Source organism: Pelobates fuscus, chromosome 5 (genome assembly GCF_036172605.1).
Source record: "Pelobates fuscus isolate aPelFus1 chromosome 5, aPelFus1.pri, whole genome shotgun sequence".
NCBI classification, from domain to species: Eukaryota; Metazoa; Chordata; class Amphibia; order Anura; family Pelobatidae; genus Pelobates; species Pelobates fuscus.
In genome coordinates this window covers 281,959,013-281,982,111 of record NC_086321.1, presented here as the reverse complement: position 1 = coordinate 281,982,111, position 23,099 = coordinate 281,959,013, and the positions used below count along the sequence as shown (strand labels likewise).

Sequence of the window (23,099 nt, the reverse complement as noted above, 5' to 3'; positions counted from 1 at the left end):
TTTAGATATTTTATTAAAAAAAAATATAAATATAGACATATAAAATCCATGACAATAATTTATAGCAGAGTTTATAAGATTAAACTATATGCTTGCAAATATCATTAATATAATAACATACCCTCCTGAACATGTCATCATGTCAGCCTCTCTGTCATTATACAATGGAGCGTCTGTCCCCAAATCTTTCCTCTCTCTGTTAACATTTAAAAGGTACACATATTTATACCTTAGGTGTCTTCATTTTAGGGTTACCATAGTTCATATATGAAAAAGTAACACTTCTTTTACTTTATTCATTTTAGGACCTCCCTTAACTTGGCAAAAATGCAAGGCCATAACTAAAACGTAAGGGTGCACACATCATGGAAAATTCCCTGACTTAGGACAAGATGGCATCTTAAAGTCTGAATAGCTTTATCTATTTAGGGTTACCGCAGTATATGATGTTCTAAAAGAGTTGTTGCATAGTATGGTATGTATTTAGTCTGGGACAAAATGGCGTAAACATATTATGCACTGAAAGCAGTTAAAAGGTTATTGCTTAAAGAAACATGCATGCTTAGATGTTGCTACATCTAAATGCTGCTTCAAAGTGTGTTACTGGAGATATTCTGGAGATAAACTGGAGGTAATCTGAGGTATTCAGGAGGACAAAAAAAATAAGATTTGTTTGATTTAAATTATTCACCTTATTAAAATGGCAGACTTAGGTCTGTGTAATAGTTGTTATGCATTTGTTTCACGATCCACTTTTTGGAGATTTGGATGCTGTCTCATCTGTAGACAGTTCTCTATATTGCGGCAGGAGATTGCATTTTTGAAGTCTGAGATTTGTAAATTATCTGGTAAACAAACTCAGGCTGGAACTGCTGCAAAGCCACTGCTGCTGAGACGTACTAAGAATGGCAGATGGATTACTGTAGGATCTGGTAGATTTAGAGTTGTGGATAAAAGGCATATTGCACATTGTTTTGCTCTACATAATTGATTTTCAGAACTTTCTGTAATGGTGTTATGGAGACAGGCTCAGGCACCAAGTATAGTGGTGTTATGGAGACAGGCTCGGGCACTGAGGGTAGTGGTGTTGTGGAGACAGGCTCGGGCACTGAGGGTAGTGGTGTTGTGGAGACAGGCTCGGGCACTGAGGGTAGTGGTGTTGTGGAGACAGGCTCGGGCACTGAGGGTAGTGGTGTTGTGGAGACAGGCTCGGGCACTGAGGGTAGTGGTGTTGTGGAGACAGGCTCGGGCACTGAGGGTAGTGGTGTTGTGGAGACAGGCTCGGGCACTGAGGGTAGTGGTGTTGTGGAGACAGGCTCGGGCACCGAGGGTAGTGGTGTTGTGGAGACAGGCTCGGGCACCGAGTGTAGTGGTATTATGGAGACAGGCTTGGAGACTATGGTGAGGCCTAATAGAAAGCAGTTGTTATTGGGGGATTCTATCATAAGAGGTGTGGAGCTGGACAATGGTGGTCTTGTGAGATGTCTTCCCGGAGCTACTGCTCACAAAGACAGGAGACATATTTGTAATATTGTTAAGCGAGCAAAGCAGGAAAGGGAATTAGATGTACTTGGCTTGCAATGAGGTTTCAGAGGTAAAGGAAGTTTTTAGTGTTTTTGCCAATCATATAGGCAGGTTACTTCCACACTGTCATTCTCTGAAGTTCTGCCTCTGCATAACACTCAGCCTGACAGGCGGATGCGTATTAGGGACTTTAACTTGTGGCTTGGTGAATGGTGTCGGGAGCAAGGATTTGGCTTTATTGCTCATGGTAGCTCTGTTTGGAATGGAAATAAACTGTACAAAAACGATGGTTTGCATCTTTCTCAAAAGGGAACAAATGTCCTCAGTGAGCAGTTCAGAGGTTTTGCTATGATGTATTTAAACGAGGGGGGGGGGGGGGCGATAAAACATCAATCCAATTGTCCCACCAAAACAAGGACAAAAGGTGCCTGTAGCAAGTGTGTTAAAAAATGATAAGCTTAGAGTCATGTCTACAAATGCTTGCAGTTTAGGGAATAAGATTAATGAACTAGTGGCTATAATGGCAACTGATAATGTAGATTTAGTCGATGTTACTTAGACGTGGTATAATGAGAAAAATAACTGGGACATAGCAATACCAGGGTACTCTTCATATAGAAAAGACAGGGAAGGCATGAAAGGAGGAGGGGTGGCCCTGTATGTGAAGGATAGCATAAAATCTAGCCTAGTAAAAGTTTGTGAGGCGAACATAGAGTCCGTTTGGGTTATGTTAGAATTTGGTAATCACACAGTAACTCGTGTAGGTGTGATTTATAGGGCCCCAGGACAAATAGAAGAGTTAGATAATCAACTAGTTGAGGAAATAGCTAAAATGAAAATGAACGGGGAAGTTATCATCATGGATGACTTTAGTCTTCATGATGTGAATTGGAAAACCAAAATAGCTGCTTGTGCCAGGAGCACACATATTCTAAACTCCATACTGGGATTATCTCTAAAACAAGTTGTTGAGGAGGCCATACTAGATTTAGTGTTAACAAATGGATATTTGGGATCAGATATTACTGTAGGTGAAAGTTTTGGATCCAGTGATCATCAGTCAGCGTGGTTTAATATAAGAACAGTGACTGAGTCACACCACACAAAAACAAAAGTTTTAGACTTTAGAAAAACAGACTTTTCTAAATTTAGAATACGTATAAAGGAGTCATTATCAGACTGGAGCAATTTAAGTGGAGTCCAAGAGAAATGGGGTTAATTAAAAGTTGCACTGCTGAAGGCAACAGAAAATTGCATTAGACTTGCAAAAAAACTCAAGAAACCACTGTAGTACTCCACAGATGTGGCCAAAATAGTAAAAAAAAAAAAAAAAAGAAAAGGTTACCATTTAGTAATTATTAAAAAAAAATAAAACAGTGAGGAAGACAGAATGATCTATAAGATTAGGCAGAAAGAGTTAGGCAGAAAGTTATAAGAGCTTCCAAATCACACACAGAAGAGAAAATAGCACCGTCAGTTAAAAAAAGGGGGGGACAAAACATTTTTTAGATACATAAATGAGAAAAGGAAAGTAAAACAAGGATTAGTTAGATTAAAAACAAAAGAAGGAAGGTATGTAGAAGAGGATAAAGGTCTAGCTGACTGCCTCAATTAATATTTTTGTTCAGTATTTACAAATGAAAATGAAGGAAAGGGGCCTCAGTTAGGAAAAAGGACAAATGAGTCACATGTGTTACATGTGAGTTTACAGAAGAAGAGGTTCTATTTCAACTGTCAAAAGTAAAAACAAATAAGTCAATGGGACCTGATGGAATACGCCCAAAGTTATTAAAAGAGCTTAGTGGTGTACTAGCAAAACCATTAACCAGATTTATTTAACCAATCATTGTCAACAGGAGTAGTCCCAGAAGATTGGAAGTAAGCGAAGGTTGTGCCCATTCACAAGAAATGTAGTTGGGAGGAGTTGGGCAACTATAAGTAAGTAAGCCTTACTTCAGTAGTGGGGAAAGTAATGGAAACCATGTAAAAGATAGGATTGTTGAACATCTAAAATCACATGGATTTCAAGATCAGAGACACTTCAGGGAGATCATGCCAAACTAATCTTATTGATTTTTTTGATTGGGTAACTAAAATAATAGATCAGGATTGTGCAGTAGACATTGCTTACCTAGATTTCTGTAAGGCTTTTGACACTGTCACACAGAGAAAGCTTATCAATAAGCTGCAATCTGATTGGCTGGATTTCAAGCTAACCAATCAGAGTGCTCTGTGTCATTTTACACAGCGTGGGGAAATTCAAAGAACTTTCCCACGCTGTGTAAAATGACACAGAACACTCTGGTTACTTAATCAACCAATCAGAGTGCTCTGTGTCATTTTATACAGCGTGGGAAAATTTCAAAGAACTCTCCCATGCTGTGTATAATGACACAGAGAACTCTGATTGGTGGATTTCAAGCCAACCAATCAGAGTGCTGTGACCTTGGGGGGGGGGGGGATTTTTATTTATGGCCCCCACCCACCGCTCAGGGGGGAGGACATTAGGTCCCCCACCTTATTGTTATTTAGGGCCACCACCCGCCATTTACTTAGTATTAGTAAATGTTGCTGAAAGACCAATTTAGGTGACCAAGTTAGGTCTTTTAGCCTTTTGGTAGATAGCTCCCTAATACCGTGGGAATGAATGGCTGCTTATTTTATGTTATTTTTAAGTGATTTCCCTATCCACATTTGTTTGCAGGGCACTTGTCCTACTCTTACCCCCATTTTACTTCCTTTTGCAGCCCTCTAGCATTTTCCAGGAGTTTTTTAGAGCCATTTTTGTGGCCAAAAGTTCGGGTCCCCATTGACTTCAATGGGGTTCGGGTTCGGGGTCAAGTTCAAGCCCGAACCCAGACTTTTTTTCAAAGTAAGGCCGAACCCGCCAGCCCGAACATCCAGGTGTCCGCTCAGCTCTACTTGTGACCGGTGGGATACCTCAGGAATCTGTATATTCTCTTTAATATTTTTATTAGGGATATTGCAGAAGGTCTTGATGGTAAGGTATGATTTTTTTCTGATGATACTAAGATATGTAACAGGGTTGATGTTCCAGGAGGGATAAGCCAAATGGCAAATGATTTAGGTAAACTAGAAAAATGGTTCGAGTTTATGGATAAGTGCAAGATAATGCATCTTGGACGTAAAAACCCAAGGGCAGAGTACAGAATATTTGATAGAATCCTAACCTCAACATCTGAGGAAAGGGATTTAGGGGTGATTATTTCTGATGACTTAAAGGTAGGCAGACAATGTAATAGAGCAGCAGGAAATGCTAGCAGAATGCTTGGTTGTATAGGGAGAGGTATTAGCAGTAGAAAGAGGGAAGTGCTCATACCATTGTACAGAACACTGGTGAGACCTCAATTGGGGAAATGGACGAAGTATTGGAGATCGTATCTCTAGAAGGATATTGATACTTTAGAGAGAGTTCAAAGAAGTGCTACTAAACTGGTTCATGGATTGCAAGATAAAACTTACAAGGAAAGGTTAAAGGAACTTAAATTGGATAGCTTGGAGGAAAGACGAGACAGGGGGGATATGATAGAAACATTTAAATACATAAAGGGAATCAACACAGTAAAGGAGGAGACTATATTTAAAAGAAGAAAAACTACCAGAACAAGAGGGCATAGTCTTAAATTAGAGGGGCAAAGGTTTCAAAATAATATCAGGAAGTATTACTTTACTGAGAGGGTATTGGATGCATGGAATAGCCTTCCAGCTGAAGTGGTAGAGGTTAACACAGTAAAGGAGTTTAAGCATGTGTGGGATAGGCATAAGGCTATCCTAACTATAAGATAAGGCCAGGGACAAATGAAAGTATTTAGAAAATTGGGCAGACTAGATGGGCTGAATGGTTCTTATCTGCCGTCACATTCTATGTTTCTATGTATGAAAAACAATATGTTCCATTTCTAATACCTTGTCAGTTTGCAATATCTCTTAAAGACAAACTACACAATATTTGCATTTGCCCATAACAAAAGGATTTCTGGGCACAGTAGAAGACTCCCCACCAGCAGCTAATGCATAAAGAACTTAATGTGACATATCTGACCCATACAAACACACTAACCTGTACAAACAAAGGCTGACCAAAACACACAATGACCCATACACACAAAGACTGATCTATACAAACACACAATGACCTATACAAACACACAATGACCTATACAAACACACAATGACCAATACAAACATAGACTTAACCACAGACATTGACCCCAACACACTCAGACTGATGGGAGAAACAGAAGGGTGGTATAGCGCCTACTATGTCCTCAAAGATATGTAAAACGAAAGAAGAAAATTAATGGTATAATATAGTATGTTGGTGACAATGATGAAAAAAAGTAAATAAAGTGGTAACCACTCTCAGGTTTTGGGAGCCTGAGTGTAGCTCCAACCTCCAAGAAATGGCTTGGAGTGGTATGATCCAAAATTATGGAACGCTTCACGAATTTGCGTGTCATCCTTGCGAGCTTAGGCAGCACATATACTAAAATTGGAACGATACAGAGAAGATTAGCATGGCCCCTGCGCAAGGATGACACGCAAATTTGTGAAGCGTTTCATATTTTTGGATCATAGCACTCTGAGCCATATCTGGGGAGCCAACGTTCTGGCTCCATAATATGTGAATGCACATTGTTTACCCTGTTTTATTCCCTTTTGATTTGACATACTACACAATATTATTTTTATTTTTTCCTACATATCTATGAGGATACTGTTGTAGAGGAAGACCACTCGCAGACCTGTGGACCACAGTATATCCCTAGGCGGGGATTATTCCACCCACGTGCGAAAGTTGGAGCTACACTAAGGCTCAGAAGTTCTCTTCTTTTATTTTACAAATCTTCAAGGACATAGTAGGCGCTACACCATCCTCCTGTTTCTTCTTTCTCAACACCGGCCAAAAGAGGCTCTGGACTCGGTGATTAAGCTGCCTTAGAACTATAACAGTACTTTACATGTGCTGCATCTCTTACCTTTTTGTTTTACAATCAAACTGATGCAGACAAACACACAGACTAACTTATACAAACACACACTTGCTCATACACCCTTACACATGCACACACTGACCCATACAGAGTGGCATCACCAGCAGCTGCCTGAATGCTCCATGTGACAGACCTCCCGGCACCCCGAGTGGGTGCCTCAGTCAATCGATGCTCCTAGTGCTCACTGAGGACTCCAAGCATTCTACCAGACACCATAAGCACTGTAGACCACACAAACTGCCGCAGCTTGGTTGGGGTCTTGCCGTCCTGTATCCACCCTGGACCCAAGACCAGGATCCAGCTTCCAGTGGATGAACCTCTCCTCCAAGAGCATATAGCAGGTCTGGCTGTGTAGCTCTTAAAAGAGCTAGTGATTATAGCCAGTGTAGTAATCCAAAGAGCAATCTTAGGAGCAGGGATTATAGCTGGTATAGCAGTTCTCTACAACAAGAGACGAGACTCAGTGTTGAGGGTAAAAGTAAGACTGGTTTAATGGTAGCCACACTGGCCTTTTATGCAAGTCCCCATGACCACCCACCCACATAGACCTTGTTGGGGACAGGCAGGGCCGGCGCGTCCATAAGGCGGCACAGGCGGCTGCCTTAGGGCGCACCGGCCCGGGGGCGCAAATGTCGGGGTGACCGGCAGGAGGGAAGCGCACAGCTCCCCTCTCCTGCCGGTCACTTCTTGTAGCGTGGCCGAGCGGCAGCAGCATCCCCACAGACCAGCCTTCCTTCCTGCCGCGGACTGTGTGGAGGGGGCAAGGATATGAACACGTCATATCCCTGCTCCCTCTGTAGCACACAGCGCGCCCAGCAGGGGCGGTGTTACTGCAGGCCACCTTCATGTCAGCACCGGAGGACTTTCTCCCAAGAAGACTGCAGATAGGAGGGGGGCTGGGCAGGACTAGCTCCAACTCCCAACTACCTGAGCCAGCACTCCCCAGGTAAGCCACCCTCCTGTCTATGGCTAGAAAAGTGTATTTTTTGATCAGTGTGTGTGTGTGTGTATGTCTGTCTGTTAGTGTGTCTTTGTGTGTGTGTGTGTGTGTGTATGTCTGGCAGTGTGCCTGTATGTCTGTCAGTGTGTCTGTGTGTGTTTCTGTCTGTCAGTGTCTTGTGTGTTTCTGTCTGTCAGTGTCCGTGTGTGTATGTCTGTCAGTGTGTCTGTGTGTGTATATATCTGTCTGTCAGTGTGTCTGTGTATGTTTGTCTGTTACTGTGTCTTTGTGTGTGTATGTGTGTCTGTTTGTGTATCTGTATGTCTATCATTGTGTATGTGTGTATCTGTATGTCTGTCAGTGTGTCTGTATGTCAGTGTGTATTTATCTGTATGTCTGTCAGTGTTTGTGTGTATCTGTATATGTGTGTCTGTCTATCTGAATGTGTATCAGTTTGTGTATATGTGTATCTGCATATGTGTCAGTGCGTGTATCTTCGTGTATGTGTATCACAGTGTGTACGTGTGTGGCAGTGTATGTGTATATGTGCATACATCTCAACATTTAAACACCAACACTACACACAAATAACCACCTGCATGCAAACTTCAACACTACATACAAACACACCCCTGCATTCAAATGTCAACACTACATACAAACACATGTCTGTATCAGACACCAAAATTATATATAAACACACACCTGCATTCAAAAACCCAACACTACACTTAAATGCATGCTTGCATTCAAACGCAAACACTACATACAAACTCACCCCTACATTCACACAAACATACTCTATACAAACACATGCTTACAGTTAAACACACAAATACTGCAACGTGCTAAATACAATCCTGCAAGCATGGGGAATCGGTAAAGCCCCAGCTTTCAAAGCATTGTTGAAGTTGCACAACAGATGGGGATCTATCTTTTAGCCATCCTGTGTACATACACAGACCGTCATACAGTCTGCGTGTCTCTGTATGACGATCTGTGTATGTATTCAAAAGGAATAAACACAGGCAACACTCTAATAGTAATAATGGTATATTTATTGCTAGGTGAACCACCCCAAAGAAAGTGCAACGTTTTGGCTCAGCAGAGCATTATTGCATGATTAAGGCTCTGCTGAGCTGAAACGTCTCACTTTCTATGGGGTGGTTCACCTATCAATAAATATGCCATCCTTACTATTGGAGTATTGCCTGCGTTTATTCCTTTTGAAGACTTTACCGGTGGATCCAGCGATGTCTGCCTGACACAGAGCATCTATCACTGTGGATGGCCGGATCATTTACAGCATTTATGTATGTCTCTGTATGCCTTGTCTGTATGTCTATTTATGACTGTCTGCGTATGTATGTCTCTGTATCACTGTGTATGTATTTCTCTATATGCCAATCTCTATGTTTCTGAATGTCTGTGTCTGTATTTTTGTGTGTGCCTGTGTCTGTATGAATGTATGTCTGTGTTTGTGTTTGTATGACAATGTACCTGTATGTGTAAATTGTATGACTGTTTTTTTTTATTGTGTGCCTTTTATGACTGTGTGTCTGTATATCTTTGTGACTGTGTGCCTGAATAATTATGTTGGTGTGCTTGTATGGTTGTGTGTCTGTATGTTTGTGTATTTGTGCATGTATGTATTTTTGCCTGTATCTATGTCTATGTCTATATGGGAGAAAAAGAGAGATAGAAAGGGGCTGACGGGGAAGTAAGAAATACATAAGAGGGGTTGTATGAGACACACTAAAGGGGGGTGTAAGGCACAAAGGGACCAGAGGGGTAAGAGAGTGGATATGCAACACTAATGGGGGTAAAATTCAAAAGGGGGGCTACGAGACACAGAGGTGAAGATGCATTGGTTTTTTTTGGGTGCGGGGGGGGGGGGGGGGGGCGTCAAAATGCATCTTCGCCTGTGTAGTAAAAAATCCTAGCACCGGCCCTGGGGACAGGGACGCAAACTGTCAAACCAATAAGAACATTTGATACAGTTCCACACAAAAGATTAGTGTTCAAACTCAAGGAAATCGGTCTCGATGAAAATGCTTGTTCTTGGGTAGAACATTGGCTTAAAAACAGAATACAAAGAGTTGTCGTTAATGGTAAATTTTCAAGCTGGACAGAGGTGGCAAGTGGTGTCCCTCAGGGGTCTGTTCTGGGACCCCTTCTATTTAACATTTTTATAAATGATCTTGAAGACAGCATTGAAAGTCATGTTTCAGTGTTTGCAGATGACACAAAACTTTGTAAAATAATACAATGTGAGCAAGATATTACTTTGCTGCAGAAGGATTTAGATAGACTGGAGGACTGGGCACTCAAATGGCAGATGAAATTTAATGTTGAAAAATGCAAAGTTATGCACTTCGGCGTAAAGAATACACAAGCAACGTATACCCTTAATGGAAGCGAATTAGGGATAACAACACACGAAAAGGACTTGGGAATTGTTATAGACAACAAACTATGCAACAATGTGCAATGTCAATCAGCAGTGGCCAAGGCCAGTAAGGTATTGTCATGCATGAAAAAGGGCACTCATTCTCGGGACGAGAATATCATTTTGCCTCTCTATAAATCACTGGTAAGACCACATATTGAATATGCTGTGCAATTTTGGGCACCTGTTCTAAAGAAGGATATCATGGCACTAGAAAAAGTGCAGAGGCGGGCTACAAAATTAATAAAAGGAATGGAACATATCAGCTATGAAGAAAGGTTAACAAATTTAAACCTATTTAGTTTAGAAAAACGTCGCCTGAGAGGGGATATGATAACATTATACAAATATATTCGGGGCCAATACAAACCATTGTGTGGAAATCTATTCACAAACCGGACTTTACATAGGACACGAGGCCATGCGTTTAGACTGGAAGAAAGAAGATTTCGTCTAAGGCAAAGGAAAGGTTTTTTTACTGTAAGAACAATCAGGATGTGGAATTCTCTGCCTGAAGAAGTGGTTTTATCAGAGTCCATACAGATGTTCAAACAGCTACTAGATGCATACTTGCAAAGACAGAATATTCAAGGATATAATCTTTCAATGTAGGGTAATAACTGCTTGCTTCAAGGATAAATCTGACTGCCATTCTGGGGTCAATAAGGAATTTTTTGTCCTAGCTTGTTGCAAAATTGTGCTTCAAACTGGGTTTTTTTTTTTTTTTTTCTCTTTTGGATCAACAGCAAAAAACAGGTGTGAGGAAGGCTGAACTTGATGGACGCAAGTCTCTTTTCAGCTATCTAACTATGTAACTATATGTGACAATTATTAAATGCATGACACTCCCACATACAATAAAATAAACCTTCCCCTTTACTTTGGTGATAATTGAGTCAAGCACTATACTAAACTCAATTATCTCCAAACACAATAAACACACATTTCTAAAAAGTCCCAAAAGTACCCCAAAACACATAATATCCCCACGAATGTTACATTCCATGATAGCCCTCATCTGGGTGACCAACATATCCAAAAATCACCGAGATCAGTTCAGGGGTTCAGAAATTTTATGGAAGTCATATTTTTACCAACCTCAGGCATGGTCCCATAGCCGAAAATAGTTCCATAGAATTGCGGCTAAGTGCCGCTGGAGGATCTACCAGGAACCACGAGATTTTCATGACGAAAATAGTTGCAAGGGATTCGCCTGAAGTCCCCCTGAAGTCTATTCGTGGTTTTGGTCCATGCGAACAAGATGGCCGCCACCACGTGGTCGAAGGGCACTTCGAATAGCTTCGGGAGTTCAGGAGTTCGGGAGTTTGAAGTGCCACTTCGAAAGTTCGAATGGTTCCTGTTATAAGTCCCAACAGGCACAAATAGTGATTAAAACCAAGTTTTATCACAGGTCCATAGTCACAAGGTAAGCGGCTGGCAAGTATGCCCATCCAAGAACCCATGACGAGGTCCAGTTTATCACACTTCACTTTCCCCATAATCTCTCCACACACTGCTCTCTGTGACCCAAGAGGAAGTGAAATGTAACCACTTCCTCCCAGCACAGTGCCACCAGTGGCCTCACAGGGGAACTGCCATCTAGGTGCCAGGTAACCTTGGACTTGCATTATGGCTACCCTCCACCCCACATTAAAGTTTTCTGGGCTGGTGAGGTAGATGGTTGCTCTTCCCACCAGCACATTATGAAAGAGAAAGCCCTGTCTAGTTTTTTCCTCAGAAGGAATGGCGTTCAAGCTGGGGGAAAAGTACACATGTTCCTGCAGGACTCAAGCCCTGCTTCTCACTGAGTTACCTGAAGGTAAAAAGGTTGCAAGTGGATATTCGGTAAAAAACTGGGTGCAAATGGAAATGTAAGCAATTATGTAGCTAGACTAGCAGCAAAACAATTTACTCAGAAGTATGAGACTTTTGCACTTGTAGTTAAGAACAGCACAATCAGAACTAACTAGTGCAGCATCTAAACTGTTTTGTGTAGAGCAGCTAGATGTAAAGTCAATTTTCTTGAATGGTAAAACAGATGAAGAAATTTACATGATGGAACCTGAAGGATGTCAAACAAATGAACGTCTAATATGCACGCTGCAGGAAGGAAAATATGGAGTCAAACAAGCTGCAAGAGCGTGGAATGGGAAACTGAAATGCTCTTAGAACAAACCTTCATTCAGAGTAAAGCAGACCCATGTCTATTTACCAGACAGAGTAAATGAAAAATGTACTTGTGATCTTGTGCAGTGAAAGGTATCATGACTGTACAGAGATTGTTATACAATTGAACAATTAAGTAGAAGTCAAAAGAATGGGAAACAGAAAGAAATCATGACAGTAATTATGATCTCAAAGGCACACAATTCTAGATTTAATAAACGTATGGAGTAAGCTGAAGCAAGTTCCTCACAGAGCCTGATGAAAGTGAAAATTTACTCAACAACAATATGTACAAAACAAAAGCAAAACATTGCATGTGCACGTTCCCAAATCCCTATGTACATTTAAATAACAGTGTATTACCATAATTTATATGAAGAGATGCATGGCTAGCATATAATCTTATAAAATAGCAATTATGTGAATTGATTGCTTTGCAGGCTAAATTTATATAGGAGTCCAATTTCCAGAAGGCCAAATAGAAGATGCGCCAGAGGGTACCACAAATGCATGACAACCATGAGGAAGAGGCAAGGAGGATAGCAACATCCAAATACCTCAAAACAGTCAGAGAGGTCCTGAAGTCCCAGCTCAATGGCAAGTACAAGATCCAAGCAATCAACACATATGCCCTACCAGTCATCAGGTACCCAGCTGAACTAATAACCTGGCCAATAGAAGAATTATCACCATGGATGTCAAGACCCAGAAACTACTCACTATAAATGGAGGATTCCCCCCAAAATTCAGCACCCAGAGACTGTACACCAGCTGGAAGGAAGGAGGAAGGGGCCTGATGATTGTCAAGGCCACAATCCTGGATGAAACACAGAGCATTCACAAGCACATCACAAAGATGGCTCCCAAAGATGAACTGCTAAGGGAATGCCTGAGACAACAGATAGAGTATGCAGAAAAGGAGAAGGTTCCATGGCAAGACAAACCTCTCCATGGGGTGTACCACCGGCGGATAGTGGATGTGGCTCACATTACAAAATCCTACCAGTGGTTGGAAAAGGCAGGATGAAAGACATCACTGAGGCACTAATCCTAGCAGCACAGGAACAGGCACTCAATAGAAACTGGAGTCTACCAAACCAGGCATGACCCAAGGTGCAGACTGTGCAAAGACGCCTCTGAGACAGTCCAGCACCTAGTAGCTGGATGCAAGATGTTAGCAGGAAGAGCACACACAGAGAGACACAACCAAGTTGCTGGGATTGTGTACCGAAACATCTTCACAGAATATGGATTGAATCTGCCAGATGGGAGATACCACAAACGGTAGTTAAGAATGACAGGGCTAAGATCCTGTGGGACTTCAAGTTCCAGATAGACAAGCAAGTGCTGGCCAACCAACCCGACATTGTGGTGGTAGATAAAGAAGACTGCAGTCGTGATGGATGTGGCGGCAATTCCAAGTGACTATAACATCAGGAAGAAAGAACAGGAGAAGATGGACAAATACCAAAGACTGAAAGAAGAGGTAGAAAGAATGTGAAAGTGACGGCAGTAGTCAGTGGCGTACATACGATCCATGGGGCCCGGTGCGAAAAGTGATCCATGGGGGAGTGGCTTCAACAGATTCCAGGTGGGACATCTGAGATCACTGTCCAGAAGAGTGTAGTTCTAGGGACTGCTAAGATACTGTGCAGAACCCTCAGATCACAGGCCTCTGGTAGAGGATCCGAGAATGAGGAATAAACATACCACCCAGGAAGGGTGAGAAAATCAATTTATATATAAAAATATTTGTGAAATCAAAAGTTTTAGACAGTATAGAGTGTCCTTTATCTTGCTAGTATAAAATGCTGTTTTCTCACATACAATATGTATACATAAAAATGGTCCAATACCTTGTAATAAGTATTTACAAAAACCCTGAAGACATTACTAACAGTACAGCTTACTAACAATTGCAAAAGAATGTAAAAATAATGTCTGCATTTCAACACAATACCCACGTACAGCAAATACAGTTACATTATATATTTCTAAAATAAAGGTATTTAAAACTGCTATAGCAATCTTTATCAATCTCTGGACTTCTATTGTAATGCTAACAGCGAAAAATGTAAGTCCTTTCACACCTCCCCCTCGCTGACTGTAGGAATGATATCACCCACTGAAACTTCCTGTACTATTTGAAAGCAAGGAGTGACCTTACATTATATCAACGACTAGTGCCATATGTGTCCTGCCCTGAGATCTATATGCAGCTGCGCTAATGCTAATTCCAATTGGATAGGTACTACAACAAATGTATAATAATAACTTATAAAAAGGACACAAACCATCCACGGATGCTTAGAAAGGCATCTGCTCAAATGTGTCCCCTCTTCTGATCTGCCATTGAAAACATACTGCAGTGTTATCGCATCATGATTGATAATATTTATAGAAACACAATTTCCACTGATTACGTATAACAGCATTCTCAAAACTGTGGGAAAACAGAATTAAACTGAAAAGAAAAATTGCGTAAAAGATCAATCAGGCAATGATCTTAAACATAAATGCAGCATCATCATATAATGGAAATGGAAGGCCGAACAGAACCAAAGACAAACGATAATTCAGCATATTTGGATTTTTGTAAAAAAAATAGATATATATATATATTTCTAGATGGGAATCTGGAATGATGGAAACAAGACAGTTTGCATTGATTGTAAAGAAGCGTCAGTGGTAAAAGCAGAAATATAGAATCTAAGCAAGTGAAGCAGAGCTCAGACTTTATAAGCAACTTAAAATGATATATATTTGGATGAAAAATAAACAATGTGACATTTGATTCCCCGTTCAGATGATATAGGTATTTTCAATCATAATCATAATAATTTCAGCTCACAGCAATATCACAATCAAGATTTGGAAGGACTGCCAGGTATCAAAACAATAACAAATGCAATTTCTGTCAGAAAAAGTGAAAATATGAAGGCTACAATAATGGACAATGAATAGAAGGATTTTCTTTTGGAAAGATGAAGCACAATAAACATTTGAAGTTCCTCGGAAATTTAAGTGTCATACAATTACATTTAATTGAAACCTCAAAAATTATGGTAATTCAGAATATGCATCCAATCACTTTGTACGGGATGAATTTCTAGCAAGATACTTAAATATCAATGCTGATCAAAAATAGAAGCAATTCTTACTCTCTGTTCTACCTTTATTCAGTGTTTTTCTCAACTCTTTTCCTTTCTCTCTCCTAACCTTGTTCTGCCAAAGTAGAGAGGAGGAGATTTGTGTTCTTTTTTTGGTATTCTTGCCACCATCTATCCCTTCAATTAGGGTTGCCGAATGCACCATGGTTTCCTTGACACATCTTGTTGATTGAAGGCGGTCATGTTACAACTAGAATTCTTATGCTGCAGGTCTCCTGATTGAGTTATCACCCGATACACTACCTACAGAACTTGACTTCTACATACCATTGGGCAACACTGTCCATATGTTCCCCATCAAAACATAGTGAATTTGGCATCTCTACATTTGATCCATTCTCTTGCATTTTTTTATATTCTCTTCTCCATATTTTCTCTTCCTGTCTTGATAACTTATTTAAAAATACTGTTATCATTGCCATCCTCAAAACATCTTTTCTTGACCAATCCCATTTGTGCCTCTGACTTCTTTCTTATTCCTTGTATTTAGTTAATTGCCAAATCCTTACATTTAAAAAAAAATATTGCTCGTATTTGCCCTTTTTGATGCAACCATGACTCGGGATGCATTGTTTTTGCTTCATCTTGGCATGCTCCATTTTATATACAGTATCTTGTGATAAAATTCTAAAGTAAATTCCAGAGCAGTCTATTATGTTTTTCATAAAGTTCTTACAAAAAAATAAACTAAGGAGTTTCTTGGCTGGGATCAGAGTGTGTGTCATTCCTACTGGGAGAAATTGTTTTGTTTTTTTTTTTGTTTTTTTTTTTTTTTAGAAAATAGATACTACATTTTTTTTTTTTAAATGTTGCCAGCTTGGGATTAAATTGTCTATTCTAAATATAGAAACAGGCAACATGATGTTTGCCTTGATCGGTGCCTTAAATGTTTTTAAGTGACATCAGTTGTGTTTTAAGGGAGGCTCGTGGGAAGATGCCTGCCTTTATTTGTCAGTGAAAGAGTTGGTTGACTGTTAAGGGCTCTTGGCTTTGCTTCTGGCAAATACTACATTTTTTTTTTTTTAAATGTTGCCAGCTTGGGATTAAATTGTCTATTCTAAATATAGAAACAGGCAACATGATGTTTGCCTTGATCGGTGCCTTAAATGTTTTTAAGTGACATCAGTTGTGTTTTAAGGGAGGCTCGTGGGAAGATGCCTGCCTTTATTTGTCAGTGAAAGAGTTGGTTGACTGTTAAGGGCTCTTGGCTTTGCTTCTGGCAAATACTACATTTTTTTTTTTTAAATGTTGCCAGCTTGGGATTAAATTGTCTATTCTAAATATAGAAACAGGCAACATGATGTTTGCCTTGATCGGTGCCTTAAATGTTTTTAAGTGACATCAGTTGTGTTTTAAGGGAGGCTCGTGGGAAGATGCCTGCCTTTATTTGTCAGTGAAAGAGTTGGTTGACTGTTAAGGGCTCTTGGCTTTGCTTCTGGCAATTAACCTTTTGACTGCCAGATGGAAAAACAATGCCTCACAAAGGCATTCTTGGTCACCTTTTCTAATAGTTAAGGGGTTAATTATCTTAATTGACTGGAGAATCCTTTCATCCAGCTCAGTATTGCTTAACTAGACAGTACCTTCTATTATCAAACAAAAAATTAGCTCTTGCAATTTTAGAGATGGGAGAAATCATGGGACAAAAAAAGCACTGACAAATGTCTTCATCTACGCATTCATGAATATAACATTTTTAAGAAAATTATTAACAGAAAACAATTTCTAAGTGAGTTTTGTTTATGGTTTATTTTGATTTTTGCAAGACAGTTACCCAAAATGAGCTGGTTTAATCTTTAATTTTTAAGGTAATATGTTTATAATACATGTAATTTAATTGGTAACATCATGTATTAACTGTGTGCATGTAAAATCAGTACCATTGTAAATACATTATATTAAGAAACAGTAATAACATTTTAAACATTTAGCGAATATTAAAATGATGGAATGAATACTTTACATTTGAAATTTTTTTTTTCTTTAAACTTTTTTAAACCTTTTACACAAAACTGTTGATTAATTTGTATACTTTTACATGTGATATACATAGGGCTCAGATAGGCACTCACTATCAGCTGAAGCAGCAACAATTCACCAACAAGAGGTTCCCTCACCCTTGTAAGATATACAGTAACATTGAATGAAGGGAAGTGAACAACGCTTCGAATAAATTAAATATAGATACGAAAGTAGGGTAGGCTTCTTATTCATAAATTATCAGTTAATCATTTTTTTTTTTTTATATATTTTTATTTCTTCAAAAAATTTTATATTACAATTATCAAGACATACAATAACCTCAATTTCTATTCTTTGTATCAATGGATATGTTTCCCTACAAACAATTTACTAAAAAACCGTAGTAATAGGATAAAACGAACAAAAATTAGCAGTTTTACCATTGTTAAACTAGTTTGGGAAACCATGTCCCCATTTAACACCAAAATAAAGATTGAAGTTAATAAAAACTCATCCCATACTCATCCACACCACCGGAGGAATCAGGCAAATGCCTTTCGGTTGTTCTCAACCCTCTTTATTAAGTACAGTAAAGCTGGTATTCCTCCGGGAACATACACACACTTCGGGGCAGGTTAGAAGACTCTGCGTTATACCTTATCCTTACTAGCAGTAAACTTCTCAACTAACTTTTCCCATTTACTGGGTTCCTTCAGACCTACAGAATTACCTTGAATTATCCCCGTTTCCATTTTGCATTGGTATATAGCTTGTGTTTTAATTTCTCTCCACTCTAATACCTTATTACTTTTCCAATATCTGGCTATTGTTATCTTGACTGCCAGTAAAATGTGCGTTATCAGCTTACTTATCTCATTTGGCATAGCAGGCCAGCCCAAATGCAACAGAAAACTTTGTGGTGTAAAGGGTATATCTTTCTGACCCATACTTTGAATCTGATGGGATACACACTTCCATATGTTACTTAAAGATTTACAGTTCCACCAGATATGGAGATAATCTCCCAAGCCTTCCTCACATCGCCAACATACCGATTTCTGATCTTTATACATTTTAGCCAATTTTACTGGGACCATATACCATCTGTTTAGGAGTTTATAAAAGTTTTCTACTATATTTAAGCAATGTACCGATTTGTTAACTTTAACTATGGCATTTATCATGTCTTGTTCAGGGATCCCAATATATAGATCTTTTTCCCACTTAATCCTAGCTTTCCAGTCCGAGGATTTCTGTAAATCCCTTAAAAATTCATAGCATCTGGAGATGTGACCTTTAGTGCTATAGTTTTCCATAATCTTTTTAAGGGAACTAATATTTCTACTGAGCTGGAAATCCAAAAATTTCGCCAGATAATACTTAATTCTTAGATATGTAAATATCTCCTTGTTGTCTATCCCAAACTCTGATTGTAACTGGTTAAATGGCTTTATTTCCTTTGTGTCAATAAGCTCTTGTATATACTTAATTCCCTTTTGTGTCCATCCATTAATATTAATGTCATCAATGTTACTTTTAATCACCTCTATAGGTAAAAATGGGAATAATCTATATTCTATTTTGCATTTTTTCTTAGTTTTATTCCAGAATCTCCACATGCTATCAATAATCTTTGAGTTTTCTGGACGGACTAATTTTTTTTTTCCCCCTTTTTCCTAGTTGACCAGAACAGAGCAGACAGACTACTTGTCTCTACTAATGATTGCTCAATTTGGTACCAAGCTTGATCCTTTTGGTCTGTACTTAGGGTATTAACCGTGTGTGCCAACATACAGGCGTTATGATATTCTATTATATTTGGGGCAGCTAGACCCCCATCTTTTCTTTTCTTGGATAGTAGCTGGAGGCTTATTCTCGGTTTTTTTCCCTTCCAAATAAATTTTGAAAAAGCTGCCTGTATCATTTTTAACCAAGGATTTGGAACCTGTATTGGTACCATTCTAAATAGATAATTCCACTTAGGCAAAATATATGAACGGATGGTATTTATACGCCCGATCCAGGAAATCTCTCTGCTAACCCATTCTTTTAGAATCTTATTAGTATTTTTTATGAGAGGGAGAAAATTGACCTCAATAACTTTATTTATGTTTCTTGGTATTTTAATGCCAAGAAACGAAATATATCTCTTTGTCCAGATGAAATCATAAGATGTTTTTATATATTCCTTGTCCTCTCTTACTAGATTTGTTGCCATTATTGTAGTCTTATTAGTGTTAATTTTATAGTTTGAATATTTACTGTATTGGTCTAATATTTTTATCAATTCCGGGACTGATGTTCTAGGGTTCTGCAACATAAGCAGAACATCGTCCGCATATAGGTTAATCTTATGTTCTACATTGTTAAACAAAAAACCCTTAATCTGCGCGTTCTGCCTTATATCTTCTGCCAGAGGCTCAATGGTTAAGACATAGAGTAGCGGGGACAGAGGGCAGCCCTGCCTAGTACCATTCTTAATGTTAAACCAGTCTGCTTCTATTCCTGGACCTATTGTCCTGGCAGAGGGAGCTGCATATAACGCCATTATGGCGTCGTATACTGCCCCAACTATACCAAACGACTTCAGTGTATCTCCCAGAAAATCCCATCTGACCCTGTCAAACGCTTTTTCAGCATCCAATGACAGGGTCAGGAGGGAGACCTTCTTCTTGATCGCTACTTCATGCACATCCAAGATTCTCCTAAGTCCGTCTGAGGCTGCTCTGCCGGAGATAAATCCAGCCTGGTCTTGATGAATCAAAGCAGGAATGCAGATTTTTAAACGGTCTGCTATGATTGAGGCATAGATTTTTACATCCCCATTCAGAAGAGATATAGGTCGATAGTTCTCTAATTTGGCTGGATCTTTATCTGGCTTCAGAATTGGGACTATATTGGCTTGAAGCATCTCACTGGGAAAAGCCCGATTTTCCACTATCGAATTAAATACCCCTGCGAGGCGTACCGATAGAGTGTCCCTAAATATCTTATAAAATTTATTTGAATAGCCATCAGGGCCAGGGGCTTTATTCATCTGTAACTTATTTATTGCTACTATAATGTCCTCTGAGGTTATTGGTTTATTTATCTCATTCAGATGTTCTCTAGTTATTTTTGGCATTTTCCTTTTTGTAAAGTATTCTGATGAGGGGAGTTGTTGTCCCACCGGGTCTAAGTTATATAATCGGCTATAATAATTATTAAAGGCTAACCCTATCTTTTTGGGGCATAATAACGTTTCTTTACCCGTCTCGATTTTATAAATCCTCCTCATTATTTTTTTATTTTTTTATTTATTTGTAAGCAACCTGTCTTCCCTATTGCTCTTATAATACCAATCTATCTTTAAGGAATGTAAAGTTTTTGTTTTCTCCTCCCATAATAGTTCATTTATACGGCTTTGCACTGACAGCATTTTTACACTGATCTCTTGTGTTGGAGAGATTTAGTTTTCACTGGATAGTTTATAGTAATCCACATAAAGATCCCTCAGAGGTTTCCCCTTTTTTTTTTTTTCGATTGTACCTAGTTTAATTAAGTACCCTCTTATGACACATTTATATGTGTTCCATATCACTGGGGTCGACACCTCTCCAGTCTCATTTTCGAGAAAAAACTTATCTGACATCTCCTCAATATATTTTCTATTTTCTTTATGTGAAGAAAAGAGACCCCAGCTACCTTTTTCTTCTATGTTTTGTGTTTAATTCCCTTTTTCGGCCAACAATAGCTTCTCCGTTCGGCAGTTTGCATCACCGACAATTAAGTGTTCCCTGGGTGGCCGTTGTTTGTATAGCCGCACGCCACGAGGAAAAGAAAACGGCGGCCATCTTGTCCGCACGAGGCGAGTCAGCGGGACTTGGTCGTCGAGTGTCCGGAACTAAAATCGGACACTCGACCGTGCGAAGTACCGCTGAAAACTACCGGACGGCCGGTTCTCCAACTTGCCGAACACCCAGAAGAGCGGCATTCGGTAGTTATCCCCGTATGGACCAGGGGAACAATCGCTCCTATGAGCCAGGAGAGTATTTTCGGGACTTTTGACAGTTTGCGCCCTTTTTCCCAAGCGACCGACCCCACACACGGAATTCGTGGAACTATTTTGGGCAGGAGCCTCGTGTGTGGTCGGTAAACTAAGACTTCCACACTTTTTAAAAACCCCTGAACCGATCTGGGCGAAATTTGGATATGTTTGCCTCCCAGATCGGGGCTATCCGGGGATATGTATTTTGTGGGGATACCTTGTGGGGAAAGGGGTGTTCCAATGTTGGGGTAAAATGTGTGCCCTCTGCCTGGAGATAATTGATTTAACCTTTAACTTATCTCACTATCTTCCAGGCAGAGGAAGGGGCGTGTAGTAAGAAAATACTGTACAGTGATTGGTAATATGTTTGTTTGTTTTGGGAGGTCCTCTTGCATGAGGACCCCCATAAAAGCCAGCCTGTTTCAATAAAGCTTTAGTTCTGTTACACCCTTCATGAAGTCTTGGCTCATGTTTGGGGAAAGGATACTCTAACTACTGGGAAGGATTGTCGTGAAGCTGTATTCATCTCTACCCCCTGCTGGAGCTATGGTCACTTATACTCAGCAGCTGGAAAAGGAACAAGGAACTGCAGTAACATCTCCTCTGCAGGTCTTAACAACTGGTGGCAAGCGACGGGATTGAATGGAACGCAGAAAGACAACTGATGAATGGCCCAGCAGTACGAGAAACTAAAAAAGACGACGCTACAAGATCTACTGGAAGCCCGAGGCCAGGTGGCAAGCAACAAAAGAAAAGCTACCCTCATAGCCGAACTAATGGAGGGCGACCAAACCAGCAGCGTGACAGACGTCAGCCGAGAGGAAGCGGAGTTCCAGCGGAAGGTGATGTGGAGGCTAAATTTATATGGGCCGAACCCACCACCGGAGGCGATAACGCAAATCCTGGCACAGGTGAATGCAGAACGCAGTGCCCTACAGGCCAGCTTGATCCAAGCAGACAACGCATCACTAACAGGATCTATAAACGGAGGACAGCGAAAGAAAATTAACTATGCGGCATTTAAAAGCTTTGCGGACGGAGAAACAGAGATTGACGCATATCTGCAGGATTTCGAACGTCAATGCGCTTTGGAGGGTCTGGAATCAGAGCAATGGGCATCGATCCTAAGCAGCAAGCTCACGGGCCGTGCAGCCGAGGCCTACAGAGCAGTTCCTGACACAGCCATACATGACTATGCCAAGGTAAAGGAAATTCTGCTTGCTAGATATGCTGTGACCCCAGAGACTTACAGAAAGAAATTTCGGGCCTTACGGAAAGGTGGCCGAGACTCCTACACTGAGTGGGCTTTTAGGCTATATCGAGCGGCCCAAAACTGGATACAAGGCTGCCTAGCCACCACATTGGAAGAGGTACTACAGCTCTTCCTACTGGAACATTTTTTTGAGCACACCCCGGCAGACACCAGGGATTGGGTCAGAGACCGAAAGCCGGCTACCATCGAAGCCGCAGCCAAGCTGGCGGACGAGCATCACGAAGGCCGAAAGGGGGAAGCTAGTGGGAACCGTCCTCTGGTAAAGTCCAGTGCTCCACCACCAGGACCTGTGACCAACCCCAGACCACCCACACCCCAACCTGGTTTTGTACGGAAACCTCCACCGGTATGTCACCAGTGCAATCAGCCCGGGCACTTCAAGATCCACTGTCCTCAGCGGAGCCGAACCAGCTGGGAACGGCCCCCACAAACTCCGAGGGCGGCAGCTCACCACTATCAGCACACCCCGGTGGGCGAGCCAACACCCGACTCCGAACAGTGGGCTGTCCTACATGAGGTAGACCTAGCCCAAGCTGAAATAGACAATCGAGTCCACCACCGACAGTTGGTCAC

At 40.5% G+C, this 23,099-nt stretch overlaps 1 protein-coding gene and 1 non-coding gene across 2 annotated transcripts in view; one reads left to right on the top strand and one right to left on the bottom strand.

Annotated features, from left to right (window-relative positions):
- GTPBP3 (GTP binding protein 3, mitochondrial) overlaps positions 1-23,099 on the bottom strand; it is a 318,683-nt gene that overhangs the window by 15,002 nt on the left and 280,582 nt on the right. The window lies entirely within an intron of this gene.
- Positions 6,012-6,114, top strand: LOC134613171 (U6 spliceosomal RNA). The gene has a single exon (XR_010091194.1). It is a non-coding gene; the product is annotated as a U6 spliceosomal RNA (small nuclear RNA).